The sequence below is a fragment of the Sander lucioperca genome, chromosome 1, assembly GCF_008315115.2.
Source record: "Sander lucioperca isolate FBNREF2018 chromosome 1, SLUC_FBN_1.2, whole genome shotgun sequence".
Classification (NCBI taxonomy): domain Eukaryota; kingdom Metazoa; phylum Chordata; class Actinopteri; order Perciformes; family Percidae; genus Sander; species Sander lucioperca.
In genome coordinates, this window is record NC_050173.1 from 28,426,903 (window position 1) to 28,442,518 (window position 15,616).

The 15,616-nt window shown below is 39.0% G+C and overlaps 1 protein-coding gene across 4 annotated transcripts in view; it reads right to left on the reverse strand.

Annotated features, from left to right (window-relative positions):
- The window catches only part of elf1 (E74-like ETS transcription factor 1), a 42,059-nt gene that overhangs the window by 17,695 nt on the left and 8,748 nt on the right, over positions 1-15,616 (reverse strand). For 2 of the 4 annotated variants that reach the window (XM_031302839.2, XM_031302835.2), the window contains exon 1: positions 13,949-14,223. The exons of 1 other annotated variant lie outside the window; for it this stretch is intronic. The gene's annotated coding sequence lies outside the window, so the exon portion shown is untranslated. Of the gene's footprint in view, positions 1-13,556; positions 13,578-13,948; positions 14,224-15,616 lie in introns of those variants that run through there. One more of the 4 variants, XM_031302838.2, reaches the window with a different exon arrangement.

Sequence of the window (15,616 nt, forward strand, 5' to 3'; positions counted from 1 at the left end):
AGACTGAAAGGAAAGTGTCACCTCGAGCCCAGGCATTCAGAAGGAGAATGGAATTTAATCTCATCTCATGCAAACCTTGTATTTTTCCACTCAGGCTCGAAGCTCTAGGTCTAGGAGAAGGACCCATGCCTTTCTGTGACAACAGTTGTTTGTGCCAACTAACATACTGTTGGTATTTTTTGGAAGATTAGACATTAGCCTTGGTGGGATAATAAGGTCTGAGAACAGGGATGAAAGCTTAGTAATGTCCCCAGTGACAAAAGTTTAGAAACGTTTCCAAGACCAGATTCCACTTATTTTTTGGTCATTTTTCATTCAAATATGCAAAAGGCATGTTTCCTGCTGAGACTTTACAGGCTACGTCATATACTCTTCTATCATGCCCCTATCTTAGCACAGTGTACTGGACTTTCTTGTTTTAGGGCATATAAGAGAAATAATGACAACCAGAAATAGCAGTGAAATATTTTAAACCGGGTAGAAAAAAACAGCCACAAACTGACCTGTGAATCTTGCACTCATAAGAACAGCATCACTAAGCAGTGGGTTTCTGCTGCTTCCTGTCTGTTAGACCACACTCAGATGAAAATGTCTTACTCTGTGTAAGAGCGGAAAGTTCTCAACTCCCCCTCCTTCCTTCTCATACAACGTGCTATTACTTTCACAGATATGAGGCCTATGACACAGGTAGCATATCCTACATAAACAATATAGTCAGTTTCTAGAAATATCTCCACGAGTGACGTAAAAGATGAAAATGATTAACTCTCTATTAGATTGTTTTTAGATAATGTCATCGCTGGTACCTTAACACCGAATTTTAAGGCGTGTTAGATAGAAAGCGTGTTTTGCACGCAAGACTCAAAATCTCCAGTATTTTAAGCACAGATACAGTATTTGATTCGGCCCCATAAATACTATATAGAGCAGCAGGATACGATCTGCAAATGAGACACACTTAGATATTGTCTCACCTTCTGACTTTTTCGAGCCTGCTACCCACAGGCTGTTTAATGACAGTGATGGTGAATTAAAGCCACACCTGCCATTTGCAGCATCTCTTCCCCACAATGCTGACACAAGGCGAGCAAACACAGACAGCATTACTAACCCCCCACCCATTCATTTACACACACACACACACACACACACACACACACACACACACACACGCACACACACGCACACACACCTTCCCTCATTGGGCCCCATGAGTCGGTTTTACATAAATTCTCAGAACAAACTACAAAGTTCCTGTCACACAGTCTTTACTTATAGGTCAGAATGCGAGCATATAAGTGTAACAGTACACAAACTGCAGTGTGTGCAACTAGAGCACCCCGCAAACCTTTTATGAGCCACTGAGAATAACCGCCTTAAAGCACGTACAAGCCATTCATTAACCATGTATAAAAATTCCATTGGCTGAATTAACTTCTGCTCCTAGTTAATATAAACACATAATAAGCCTGGAAATGTAAACATACAAATCCCTCAAAACTGCATGTGTCATTAATTTCCATGTTGACTATATTACTGATGTCTTACCAGATGAATCCAAAACTAGCTTTTACTACAAAGAAGCACATAACTTAACAGATGCAGCCCATTTGTCAGAAACAACCCCCAGCGGCCTATTTCTATTATGTGGCAACAGGCCCTATGTCACAGATAGGAAGAACCATTGATGTTGTGAAAACAGGACAGGAAATTGCAGCAAAGTTTTAGAAATAACATCTGCACCCTCAGACATCACAGTTTGATGCATTGTATGCTGCTTTAATGTCCACAAGGCTGTACAATTTTATTAGAGCATCTGGACATTGTTAGTAAGATGTGGAGTAGGAAAAAGGTGTAGGCCTATCAATGGTGGGGAAAGTGCCATCTTAGCCTGATCTTCCAGCTGATATAATCTAACATTTTAACCGGTGAAAACTACAGCCAGGGCAGGCTAAAAATTATACATTCAATTGGTTTCTATATAACTCTTTGCTGATAAAAAAAAGAACAAGGAGATAGATTAAAAAAAAGAAATTTAAGCCTTAGACCGTGGCCGTTGCCAATCAGGACTGGATCCAGACTGGTGGAACCAAACCTTTTCCACTGCAGGGTTTAACAGAGCACTAAACTTTTTACACTGGCTTCCAGTTGCCTATATATACATTAAATGTGCACCAAATGTTTGAATCCATGTTAAAAACATAAATGTTTTCGTGTGCCTATGATTGAGCTTTTGAGTTTTAACTTTTTTATTTCTATTTTATGTACCTTGTATTTTTATATTACTTTTCTCTTAATTGTATTATTTTCTATTTAATTACTATTTATATGTATCTTATCATAATATTTTATATATGGATGTTCCTTCTTGCTTTTATCTATGTTAAGCACCATGAATTGCCAATGTGTATGAAATGTGCTATAGAAATAAACTTGGTATTGCTTTTGCTAATGTTCCAATTGCTTTAGCCTTGCCAGTTTAGCCATGGTCATAGTATTGACCTAATCACTTAATGACAACACATTCTCTTTTATATTACAAACTGCTTTTGAATGGACACTTCGTGTCATACAACATGTGGTCAAGCAGCAACAATATCTTGACACTGTTCAGGTGTCTTCTTTTAGAAGATTAAGTTCTGGAGATCTTAAATTATATGTGAAAACAATATGAACCTGCCAGGTAGAAGCAGCTAGTGTTGCTCCCTACAGCCTCTCTTGTGTCTCAGCTCAATCACGTAATTTTAAAATCTCACTGATTCCAAGTAAAAAACACTAAAAGTAAGGATAAGGATAAAAACATGCAAGTCTGTGCGTGTGTGTTGGTTGCCTCACACTGCCCTGCTGATTCCTTTCTTGCAGACATATTTGAAATGCTTCATCCTGGCTTTTGCTGCAGTTTTGGCTGCTGTGTGGGAGCAATTTGATACATGACTAGACTGGAAATGCTATATTCCCTCCTTTTTATACACTAAGCAAGCCCCCCACAGGCATTAGACATGTACAGGAGGCTAGTGCATAGATTAAACTTTCTGTACAACGAAAAAAGTCAAATTTAAAACAATTTTATACAAACTCTCCTAAATTATAATAAGCAAAGTTAAAAGGTAGGGTCGGTAACATTTTCCATTATACACTTTTTAATATATTCTTTTGAAATGGTCTTCACACCCAGACAGCTATTAATAACTTATGGGCTCCGAAAAAGGAGTGAAAAAGATCCATCATCTCTAGCTGCTGTAATCCTGTAAAAACTCTGACCAATCAAACCAAATGGGCTGCTCGGTTTGATTGGTTTAAGAACCAATAAAATGCCTTATTGCCCCGCTGCACCCCTCCGGTGTACGAGCCCGAACTCAGTGCGTGCCGTGTCGCAGAATTACTTTAAGTCTGCTGAAGAATGGAGGAGAAACTCAGCAAAAGTTGCCACTGCCGCACTTACTTACAACCTCCTGCCCTGCTGAAAAAGCAAAGAAAAGAGACTGAAGCTTAAAAGGTCGCAACTAAAAAGGCAGGCTGCAGATACTGAGAGGACAAACTGGAGTGACCACTGAATGAGCTACAAGGGAAAGTGAAGCTGTGGTTGCCGTCTTTCTGTTGGACAGGTACGTTACGTTTTTTTTGTTTTGTTTATGTGGGGGAGGGGGGGATATATTTTTGTTTTCAGGAAATGTCTAGCCAACGTTAGCAATTTATGTTGTGTTAGTCATATTAGCCCAATACTAACGTTAGCTTCACTGTCGATCTAGGCTCCTAGTAAGCTACACTAGCTAATGTATGTTTACATATTCCTATCTAACAAAACGCTAATTTGTGTAATGCTATATGATTGCCAGAGTCTGAACATGTGTCATTTACATATTGGCTTTTACAAATGTGCTGCTGCTTGGTATTAAATATTTGCGCCAGAGAAATGGTAACGGTACTGTTGTTTATTGTGGGTGTCTTTCACACGCCCATCCCTGATGTGTTTACATTCATACCAATTATAACATGTCACAGCGCAGGTATACTGGCATCAGCAAGAACAAGAGAGGGCATCATACCAGAAAAATACCAGCAGCGTACTCTCAACCAAGCTTGAAAAAAAACATGATGACATTCCTGTTTCTTTCTTAATCTATAAAGCACAGTGCCAAATGTAACCCTGATAGCCGCCATCAGATTATGTAACTTTCCACAATAGCTAATTCCAGAGAAATTCCAGTTAGAGTTTATATATGCTGTATGAATTTTGCCAAGATTTTTTCCACACCAGCGTTGCAGCAAACTACTAGGTGTGTTTTCAGATGGAGCCCTGAAAAGTTCAGGGCTCCAAGTCTGAGTCAAGGCTGGGACCAGGGGACCGGGCTGTTGCAGAGGAGGCTGCATACCAAACAGGTCTGGACACAAACAGGCTGATGTGTCCACCCATAGTCAGGCATGCAGCAAAACGCCTATAGGAGGGAATTGGATCAGAAAGGAAATAATCAAATTTTTCCTCTGTCTTGTCATGCACTTTGGGGTCAAGCTCTTCTCAAAGGTATAGTTCAACATCTTGGGGATGATGCTTATTTGCTTTTGCCAACAGTTAAATGAAAAAAATCAACACCAATCTCAAGAATGTATGTAGCTAGAGCCAGCAGTCGGTTCGCTTGGCTTATGATAAAGACTGGAAACAGGGGTCAACATCTACCCTGGCTCTTTTCAAAGGTAAAAAAATCTGCCTAACAGCAGATAGTCAACCCCAACCCCCCTATAATACAGCTTGTCGATTTTACATTCTTATTGGACAGAGCCAAGCTAGCTGTTTCCCAGCTGTGCTTTGCTTTGAGAGCAGTAGCAATCTTTTCATCTAACTCTCTGCAAGAAAGCAAATAAGTGGAATTATTCTTTTAAATCCACTATCAATTCTGTCAGCTCACAGTGTGTCACACCACAGTATATTTATATTATGTACAATGTGTCCTTAAAGGCTAAAACACTATGGAAGATGCTAATTTGCAGCTTTAGCTTTTAAGATTGCCGCAGATCAAGCTTCAGTTTAGCAGCTAATAACGACTAAATCAGCTCGTCTCATCTGATCCCCTGTAAAGCCTTGCAGGGACCACTTACACTGAGACAGCTTAGCCCCTTCAAGAGAGCTTATCTGATTTCACACAATTGGATACTAGGTCAGTGTGGTATTAGGTATCACTGGCCAATGTTTCTAATTTGAAGCCAGTAAACGTCAGCCCCATTCCTGGATCTTAGGACAGAAGTGCTGAGTCATGATATCAGGTGCATACTTCAAATAGGGACACAAAGTGTAAAGCCATGTGACAGCCTAAACTACAACTCATCAGGTCATGACGAATGGTTGGATTACATGCTTTAGGTATTACCTCATCACTTGCACCTCAGTCAGTTCATCTTGACAATGACATGTTTTCTGTAATGATGTCTGAACTATTCTACACTACTTATTTTTATTTATTTTTTTGTTATGTTTTATTTCTGTGTCATGCCAAACATGTTGGCCCATCCCACATGGGATTACAAGACACCACAAAATTACTTATTTAACAAACATCTTCCTGTCGCATATACAAATCATTCGGAGGAATACATGAATACAAATATATACATATACACACACATATACATACATATATGTATATACATACATATATATACATACACATACACACACACAAACAACAAATTCTCATCTACAATTCATCTCAATAAAGAGCTTTTTTCCTCTTCTCCCAAGCTTTATCTAGATAATTGGCTAATTTATATGTTTGAATATGTGAACAGCCATCTCAGTCTTTGAGCATCATCCATATTTACCAAGTCAATCTCTGCCTTTATCCTACGAAACAAAAAATAACGCTGTTCACAATAAAAAGGACAATAGAAAACAAAATGGAACTCATTTTCTACATCATTCAAACAACACATGGGACAGATCCGTTTTTCCTCTTCTAAATTAACATATCGTCCTGTTTCAACAGTCAAAGGCAAAACACCAGATCTCACTTGAGCACATAAAGATCTTTGCCTTTTTGACAAATTATATACAACATAATTCTCAGTGCCATATTCTGATGAACACAGATTCTTTAAACAAACCAATATTCAGCTTTTCATTATTAAGAAATAACTCACCAAAACCATAATTACAAAACAATTTGCATATGTCGTTAGACCAAGGACCAAGAATGTGTTTATCCCAGAGAAATATTTTCCTTGTCAACCTATTTGCGTCCATAATAGACAATTCCATAACTGGGCCATACATATCTTCCAGCGAGCCTCACATGATTCCCATCCCATGTCTCCCACTATCGCCAATGTAGGGGTATATTTATGCACACCCAGAAAATATCTTATGGCACTACTTTGCGCTAATTCACAATTAGATATATTCCTAAGTCCTCTAACACCCACAATATAATCAAGTATAGGGCAAACACAGGCTTGAAACAATTTAGAATAAGTTTGAAAACTTATATCTTTCAGATTCTTGCTTTTACCAATGATTCCTCCCAAAGCTCTACGTGCTGAATCAACAAGAACCTTAACACCATTTCTGAAATTCATATGTTCATCAGTATAGAAACCTAGATATTTATATGAGTCTACAAAGTTCAGCTTGTGTGACCCAATTTTAAACTCATAAGTGCTGCGAGCAGTTAAAGGTTTTCTAAAGTGAATTATTTCTGTTTTCTTTCTATTTATAAACATATAATAATACTTATAATGTGAAAGTTAGGATTACTGTACTAATCCCAACCATTTTCATTTAGATCATTTATTTCAACTGCTTCAAACATCAATCAAAGGTTCAATTCACCTCTTTGGAGAAGTATTTGAGCATGTGCAGGGAGGAGAAGGACAGTCTGGTCAATATTTGAGGAGGCTTTATGAAATACACTCATTTATGATAGTCAGGCGATGGGGAGGAAGGTGCAGCCTGGGTGCAGGAGATGAGGACAATAAACTACCTGGCGTGCTCAATTTGGTTATATAAGAAAATATTTACTGTACATGGCGCTATTGTTTAACCATGTTATGGATCTGTAATAATTATATGTGGGATATATGTAAATTATGTTTTCAGGAGGACACATACATTAATTAATTAATAATGTATGTACAAGGTAGCCTTTGCTTTAATACTGTTTTGAATAAAGAGGCCTGACAGTCAGTCTCCCGAGGGGCTGGGGTTATGTTGTTCTGACGAGAATCACAATGCAAAAACGCAAAGGTAAACAAGGAGTGGCTGTTGCTTAGTAACAAGCAGAGGGAGAGGGCTTGTAAAGTAGGCTATGTAGTAAAAGAAAGAGGGAGAAGGTGGGCCTCACTCAGCTCAGCAAAGGCCCGGTGTGTTTGCAAGGACGTATGTTGAAGACAAAGCCAGACGAGCATAAACAGACAACTGAATAGATTTTCAAATGGCTTCTGCCTGTGTAGTTAACTGCTATTATGAATCAAATAAATAAATAGTAAAAAGTGTTAAGCCTTTTTGTACAAGCAAATATTTATTCGAGAAAATGGAAGATGTTGTTTTACCACCACTGCAAAGATACCGATTTAGTTATGAGGTTGTCCCAGAAACATGATGTCAGAGACTTGTAATAATAGTGATGTGAATCTGCTGCACTAATGACCAGCACTCTTGACAGTCATGAAAGAATAGTTTAACATTCGGGAAATACGCTTTCATGTCGAGAATTAGACAAGACCGATTGATATCACTCTCATGTCTATACGGTAGATATGAAGCTCAAGCCAGGAGACAGTTAGCTTACCTTAGCATAAAGACTGGAAGCACAGGGAAACAGCTAGCCTGTCCAGAGGAACACAATCTTCCTACCAGCACCTCTAAATCTCACTAATTCACACATTATATATTGTTTGTGTAATCTGTACCTGGCCAAGAAATAGTACGGCACATAACCCCTGTAAAACCACAAAGTTCCGTTTTAACACCTTTTGGTTTTTGTATGAATTAACCAAAGAAGGGATTACATGTTATTTAGCTACCTTTGGCAGTATTAGTGGGTGGAATTTGCTACCTTTGGACAAAGCTAGGCTATTTGTTTGTGCTTAGCCAAGCTAACCAGCTGTTACCTGTAGCTTTATATTTAACAGACAGATCTGAGAGTGGTAGGCTATCAATCTTCTCGTCCAACTCTCAGCAAGAAAGTGAATAAGCATATTTCTAAAAATGTAAAACAATTGCATAAGTGAAATGTTTGTTTTGATGTCAATAGGGCAGCATTAATATAATAATAATAATATATAAAATGTTTCAGTTTCAATTGGGATTTCCTTGATGGGCAAATTTATGAAGAAATTAAAATGTCACTGTAGAGTTACTATCCCCAAAATCTGTAACTTCTGCATGCAGCTCTATGTGTGTGCACTGACGTGTTTTGTGGCATGTATCTGTCAAACCTGTGGTTCAGCCCCTTTTTTTCCACACATCATGTCCACCACACCAGCCGCATTTCATGACAAATTTTCACAAAAAGGGCACCTTCGTTCTTTTTAATGTGGCTATTTGAGGCTCAATTTAGGCTAAATTAAATGCCCGAGCCTCTGCCACGGTCCTTTCATTTCTGCTCACAAGGTGACATTTAAATAAAATCAAAGCATCAAGAAAAAGGAGGAGAGGTTTCAAGACAAACATACATAAATTAAGAAATAAATGAACTTTAATTATGGCCTCCATAACTGACACCTTTTCCACTCAGATGGGAGTTCAACAGATCATTTAAGTGCTGGAGTCATTATGGGCATGGACAGTTTTCCATATAACAGCCTGCTTCTGAGGCTTCCAGACACAGACACCACTGCAGCTGGGTGTCTGGGACCAAAGCCTCCGAAAACCATGTGGGAAATCAATTTCCCTCTGTGCCTGGTCAGAATGCCTCTTTGTACCAAGTGATACTGCATTAAAGCCAACATGATGTTTAAATTAGCATGAGGGAGTGTGAGGGAGTTGGAAACAGACACTAGCTAAAACGTATTTCACTGAGGATGTCAGTTTTATGTTCAAATGCATCTCACTGCCATTTTTTTTAGCCATGTTACCTCAAGCAGGGTGGAACCCACATAATTGGAAATGAAAAATATTGCAATTTGAATGTGTTTTCAGGCCACTGCATTATATAGTACAGTGCTATCAATTTGTAGCAGTCAGCTGGCTGTATCATATTTCCGTATTTACAAATTACCATACAGTTACAAAAAATAACTGCACTTCAAACAATGACAAGCCAACAGAAAGCTGTAATGGAATTTTTTATGAGGTTTGGCATGCTGCTTTTATCTGGCACAAAAATAAACCTGCACCTAAAACCTGCCTCCACCCATACAAGCATGACTGATATCAAGATACAGGCATTATCACCATTTCCATGGTAAAGCAGTTCACTAGAGAAAATTGTTGAGTATATAACACTTTAAAGTTAGTCATATGAACTGCATGCTACTAAAAGGGCAATTAATTTCCAAAAAGACAATCTGAACAGTATCAGCCTCTGCAGCTGACTGTCTAGTTCATAATTCATGATTAGTGTATTCATTTTTCACTGTTTCTTATGGTCGCTTGGACTCATCATCACCTGAGCTTTACGATATCCACTAACAAAAGGCAACTTTTTATTCAGAAATATATGGGAAGCACTTCACATCCACTTTAAAAAAAAAAAAAAGTAAATCCAGCACAATCAATGGTGGAAGAAGTACTCAGATCCTTTACTTGAGTAAAAGTATTATATCCACAATGTAAAAGTACTTAATTACAAGTAAAAGTCCTGCATTAAAAAATACTTAAGTACTCATTAGTAGGGCTGGGTATCATTTAAATTTAATGTAATACCGATACCGGTAATGATACCGTGAATTTGATACAAGTTCCTGAACGATTTTTTGATACCAATTTTATAAAACCTATTTTTCACATTATGGTAAAAACAAATTGTCAGCTCCTTTACACCTGTGACGCACATTGTAATCAGGCCTTTCAAAATACGACAACAGACATGTAAGCCCCGCCTGTGCGTAACAGGGTTTTTATTGCATGCTTCTACGACATGTAAGGTTAGACAGCCCAATATAAGCATTATTAGATCTTGGTACAAGCATGCTGCATGCTTATTGGCTCATTGACGCTAATGAGATTTACTCCTTATGTATTGAAATTTGGTATTGAATGACAAGGTATTTTTCGATACATTATACTATGGAAGGAAATTCGGTCAGTGTATCGAAGTTCGTTAACCAGCCCTACTCATTAGGCAGCAGAATAACGTCATTGTTGGTTTTGTATGTAAACTAGTAGCTGTAAAGGAGTACTAAGTACAACATTCCCTCTGAAATGTAAAAGTATCTCAAAATTGTACTAAAGTACAGTAGTTCAGGTAATGTACTTAGTTACTTTCTACCACTGAGCATGATATACTGTGTTGAGGCTAGACGCCGCAGTAAGTGGACCTATTTGCACCCATGTTAAGAGGAGACTCTTGCTTTTACTGCACACAATCTGTGCCCTGACCAGCATAAGGTAAGTTGTATAACCAAAGATTGTTGTCAAAAGGTGTGACCTGATATTTCACATCTCACTCTTTCTCTCTCTCTCTCTCACACACACACGCACGCACGCACGCACGCACACACGCACACGCGCACACACGCGCACACGCACACACGCACACGCACACACACACACACACACACACACACACACACACACACACACACACACACACACACACACACACACACACACACACACACACACACAAAGTCTTGTCACTTTACCATACATCAACCACTAAAGCATAAATAAAAATCTTTGAAAGACCTAAGCCACCCATTGGATATGTTGGATCACAAAGGCGTTTGTAATCACTGAGAAGTCCAGCATTACATCACATCCTATTCCGTTCTCGGGAAAAAAGTCTGATAAGGAAGACACAAGGGAAAAAAACATAATCCCTGCTTCTCTGATACAAATCAAGATTTTCAGAGCTCAAATTAAATCTGTCTGGACAGAGAAAGACTATTTGTATCAGCTCTGTGTTCAGATGTGATGATCACAGTTTCGTCATGTTCCTCAGAACAACGGCTACCAGTCCCTGCATGCTCCGAGTATGAGACAGTTGCAACATGGAGAGACAGTTGCTCAATCGATTTCACTTTATTTATCAAGGGAGGGTTTCCTAAGTGTACCTGCAACACACAAGTGGCTTTGACCTGCTGAGTGTAGCTGTCTGGAGCACCTGGAGACACAGTATGTGCCTTGCTCAGTGGCACCTTGACAGTAGCCGTTAGGGCAGAGGAGATTGTTACACATTAACTTTCCCCACCCAGTTTTTTTCCAGCTGGTCACAGGAGTTCAAACTTCCCGTCACAAGCCCACTTGTTCAACCTTTAAGCCTCCATCCACTCCAGAAAAAGAGAGTGCTATGGAAATGAAAATGGCACAGAAGAAATTGAGAAACTGACATGGAAACATGATGCAAATCCATCCTTGGGCAATATAAAAACAGCCATATAAACCATCAAAACAGGATGGGAGCTCTGACTGCTTTCTCATATTAACATTTTCCAGGCAGGTTCATTAAAAGATAATGACTGTGGGTAAACAAGACATGTGAATCTACTAGCTTCACTATAAGTCCACCTTCCCTGTGCATCCCCCTCAATAAATGAGAGACAATAATGGTCTTCTTATGGTTTTAAACATTTTATCAGTTTTAACTTTCTCCACTTGGTTTCCATATCAAGACCAAACAGGTTAAGACAAGCTTGTTTATGCCACTGACATTCAAACAGTATAATATTTAATCTGTGCAAAGGCATTACATTTGCATTATTGCTGCCAACAGATATGATATGCATATAAAGAAAGAAAAACTTTTGATACCTTTGATCCTTGTGATAAAGAACAGTTTGTACCTGGCCACATGTAACTGAAGCTGGTTCTCTGGTTATTCAATTCCAGGCATAAAAATACAACTTGTACCTGACCATACAAAGTTGGCTTTGTATGGTCAAACACTGTCTGTGTTTATTCTATTATAAGTATGTGTCTGTAACATGAAACTGAAATTGTCCATTTTTACATATCTCGGCATGCTGGGACTGTAGTAATAAACTCTACCCCACCTCCTCCTATCGTCATGCCCTTCTCTTGCAACGCCTCCGTCATCTTGCCCAAGCCTAATGATCTAATTACAGGCTAAGACTTGTTGACTTTGTATTGAAAGACGAGCCTACCTGACACTACTGTCCAGCCCCTTCTCTCTGTCTCTTCATCAGCCTTTATGTCCTCTGACTAAGGCACACACAAAGCCTTGATAAACAGCACCTACTGCATCCTCTGAGGCACGAGGGCCTCATTTACAATCCAAATCAGGGTGGGCACAGAGTATGATGAAAAAGTTAGGTCAAATGCAAACTCAGATCTGCTCAGCACAACAGAGCTATTCACTTACTGGGTCATGATGCTACAGCAGGTGTTTAATACAAATAAGAGTGCAAGGCAATTGATCCAAACCTAATAATAGCTTAGAAACTAAGCCTACAGTGTACAGACATTTTCATTTTGGTATCTCTGAAGTGATCTGTTCTCAGTTGCCTGTCTTGGGCCCCAACTGTGAGTTACGTCAGACATTACATCAACATAATCAATTCTGAATGCCGAACTGATGAAACAATCACAAGCTTTGGTCTTTCGTGTATAACTACATAAAAAAAAGTTTGACCAAAATTGGATAAAATCTGCACTGATTCAGGGCTTTTCTAGGATAACTACAGTGCTGTGTGCAGTATACTGCAGCAGAATTTTAAAACAGATTCAATAAAAAGTGGGTGTAAAATCTAGATGTCGCTCAAACTGTAGACGTGTTTATTCAGTGATATAGTATGTGCACAATGTCTTGTGGGATCCAAAAAAGTGCAGAGTAGATTTCTGGTGAAACAGGAAGTGTGCTTTTATCTCTGCAGCACTGAACAACTTTCAGAAACAGATTCTCAGTAACATTAATAAGAAGAATTTAACTGGCTGATGGGGAAAAGTCTTTAGGGAAGATCAACTAATATTGGCATAAAAGGGGAAGCAAAATACTGTGGGTTCAAACTTCCCCCTGAATTGACATGAAGACCTTGTGTGCCTCTACTTTACAAGACGAGCAACATTCTGTTCTGATAAACTGAAGATTTTGATGCATGAAGCACTGCATGACTGATTGCACACAATAGACTGTGGAGAACAACAACAGCAAACCCACAGCAGTTTTTGTGTCTACTGATGCAGCAATTAACATTTTAAATAAGGACGGTATTACATTTTGAAAAGTTTTCAAAGATCAAAATCAGCGTGATATGTCATTAGTTACTACACCATGAAAAATACATGTGGGCTTGGTCAAGGGGCTTGCAAAACACTGTTCCCGCCCTTGCTTCAGCACACCATATAAGGCAACAATTCATAAAAGAAAAGCAATCACACAAATCAGCAAAAGATAATTCGTATTAGTTAGTTACTTAAAATGGCAAACACAAAAACCTATTACCTGATCTCACGCGTTGTCAAGCTGTAGAAGGTGTCAACCGAGTTTGATGTATGCAACCCAACATAAAAGTTTAATATATAAATAATATATAATTGAACTTGCATGACTTGTTAAAGCCCCCTTTAACAAAACCTTAACATGTCAAGTGTGCTAACAAAAATGTTACGATAAAGCCAAAGGTACACATTATGGCGACCTAACTACCTAGCTGCCTATCCACTAACAAATACAATATACATATAGCCTATGTTAAGCCCTTAATACAGAAATATTGATTGAAACTTCCAAAACTTAAAAATAGTCAGAAACCCATTATAAGCCATTTGTTTCTACTAATAAGAACCATCAAATTAGGTAAAGTGTGAAGAGGAGGAGAACTATTCATCACTGACCTCAAAGACTCAGGATTCGGGTGACAATGTCCATAATAGCAACCGAACAAGTGACGATCACAGTAACCAATGAAAATCAATAGGAAAAATAGACAACAAAAGGCTAAAAGGGGAATAATCCAAGGTGCGTTCACAGGGGGGACAAAGCTGTCTGAAGGTGTGGACCACTGGCCAGCCTCACACCTCTTTCTCACAGCGACAAAACAAAACTGAAGAGGAGGGTGAAAAAAAAAACACAATGCAATGGCTGCTGTTTGAAGCAGAAAAAGGAGAAGTGTAGTGAAGCAACTTGTCCTCTCCCTATGAGTCACGCAGCGCTGTTGCCATTGGTAGGGGAGCCCTGAGGCAGAGTGCTTTTACCTGGCCAATCAGCGGTGAGTATCGGCCCTAAATGTAAATTCTTTCAGGTGAGTTCTACATATGGCAGGGATTGGATGGTGCTGCTGCGGGGGAGGGGAGAGCAGAGAGGTCCAACCAGAGGGCCACACCTCAAACAGCATGAAAGACGATAGACAGGTTTCTCCTTCAGAGGCGGAGGAGTGCTTGAGGTGCAGGTAAACAGTTGGACAGGTATGCACTTACTTTAGACTTTGACCATACAATATGGGCCTGGCTTGGTGATTAAAATCGGTATGGCAGCTCAGAAGTAAAGTTCACATCTCTTTGTGTCCTATTAAATCATTTACAATGAATTGTGAGTCTATTAGTCGTGTCGGTGAGCCAGTTATCCTGCTGACTTGTGGTGAAGTTGTTCTCCCTGCAGTAAAGCCTCATAAAACAACTCCCACTAGAAGGTACAAAGAAATGAAACTGTAAAGTCGACTGTATTTAGTGCTTCACCTCAGAGGCCTGAAAAATCTCTCTTCCTCCCCCTCCTCCTCTTGAAGATTCAGTGATCATGATCACGGGAAAGCTCCGGTTGTGAACAATCATCACATGCAAGTTTAACTTTAAATTTTACATCTAAGGTTTTATTAAAAAGTACAGAAAGTGTCACAGATCAGCTGCAGTAGATGGCACAGATCATTTTTACTGACATATATCTTGTTAATCTTTATCTTCTTTATCTTTATCTGTGTTTTTAAAAGGAGCCATGCTCGTAATTTCGTTCATGCTTTACAATTCTGTGTTTTGCTGAATGACAATGAAAGGAATCTTGAATCTTAAGTTCAGTACACAGATATAACAGACTTGATATAATCTTCATCAGAAATGGCACACAAGGAAACAGGAAGTGGTTGTCTGTGGTGAGTGTTGAGAGCACTCTGTCTTCACGTCTGTGCATCATACACGTTTCTCACTTGAAAATGTAGTATATTCATCAGACGCAAGTCAAATATTTAAATAAAACCTGGCTCAAATTGGGATTGTTGGGAAAGAACATAAACATGAACAAACAAAGGACTTGGAGATTGATATTCAAAAAATGAACCCATTAAACTCAATTGAAACTGCAGCAGGGTCTGTTTGTCAAAGACCCCCAAATCACCCTCTCAGTCTCCACCGAGTGCTCTCATCATCACATTAATTCTTCCTGGCCTCTATTTAATACAGTTCAGCTCAGAGTAGAAAGCAGCTGTTTGCCTCAGAGCAAATTGATAGCCTTGCTGTGAGGGAAAGTTACACCAAACAAGCTCCATTTATCACCGCCTTTAGAAATAATGTCCA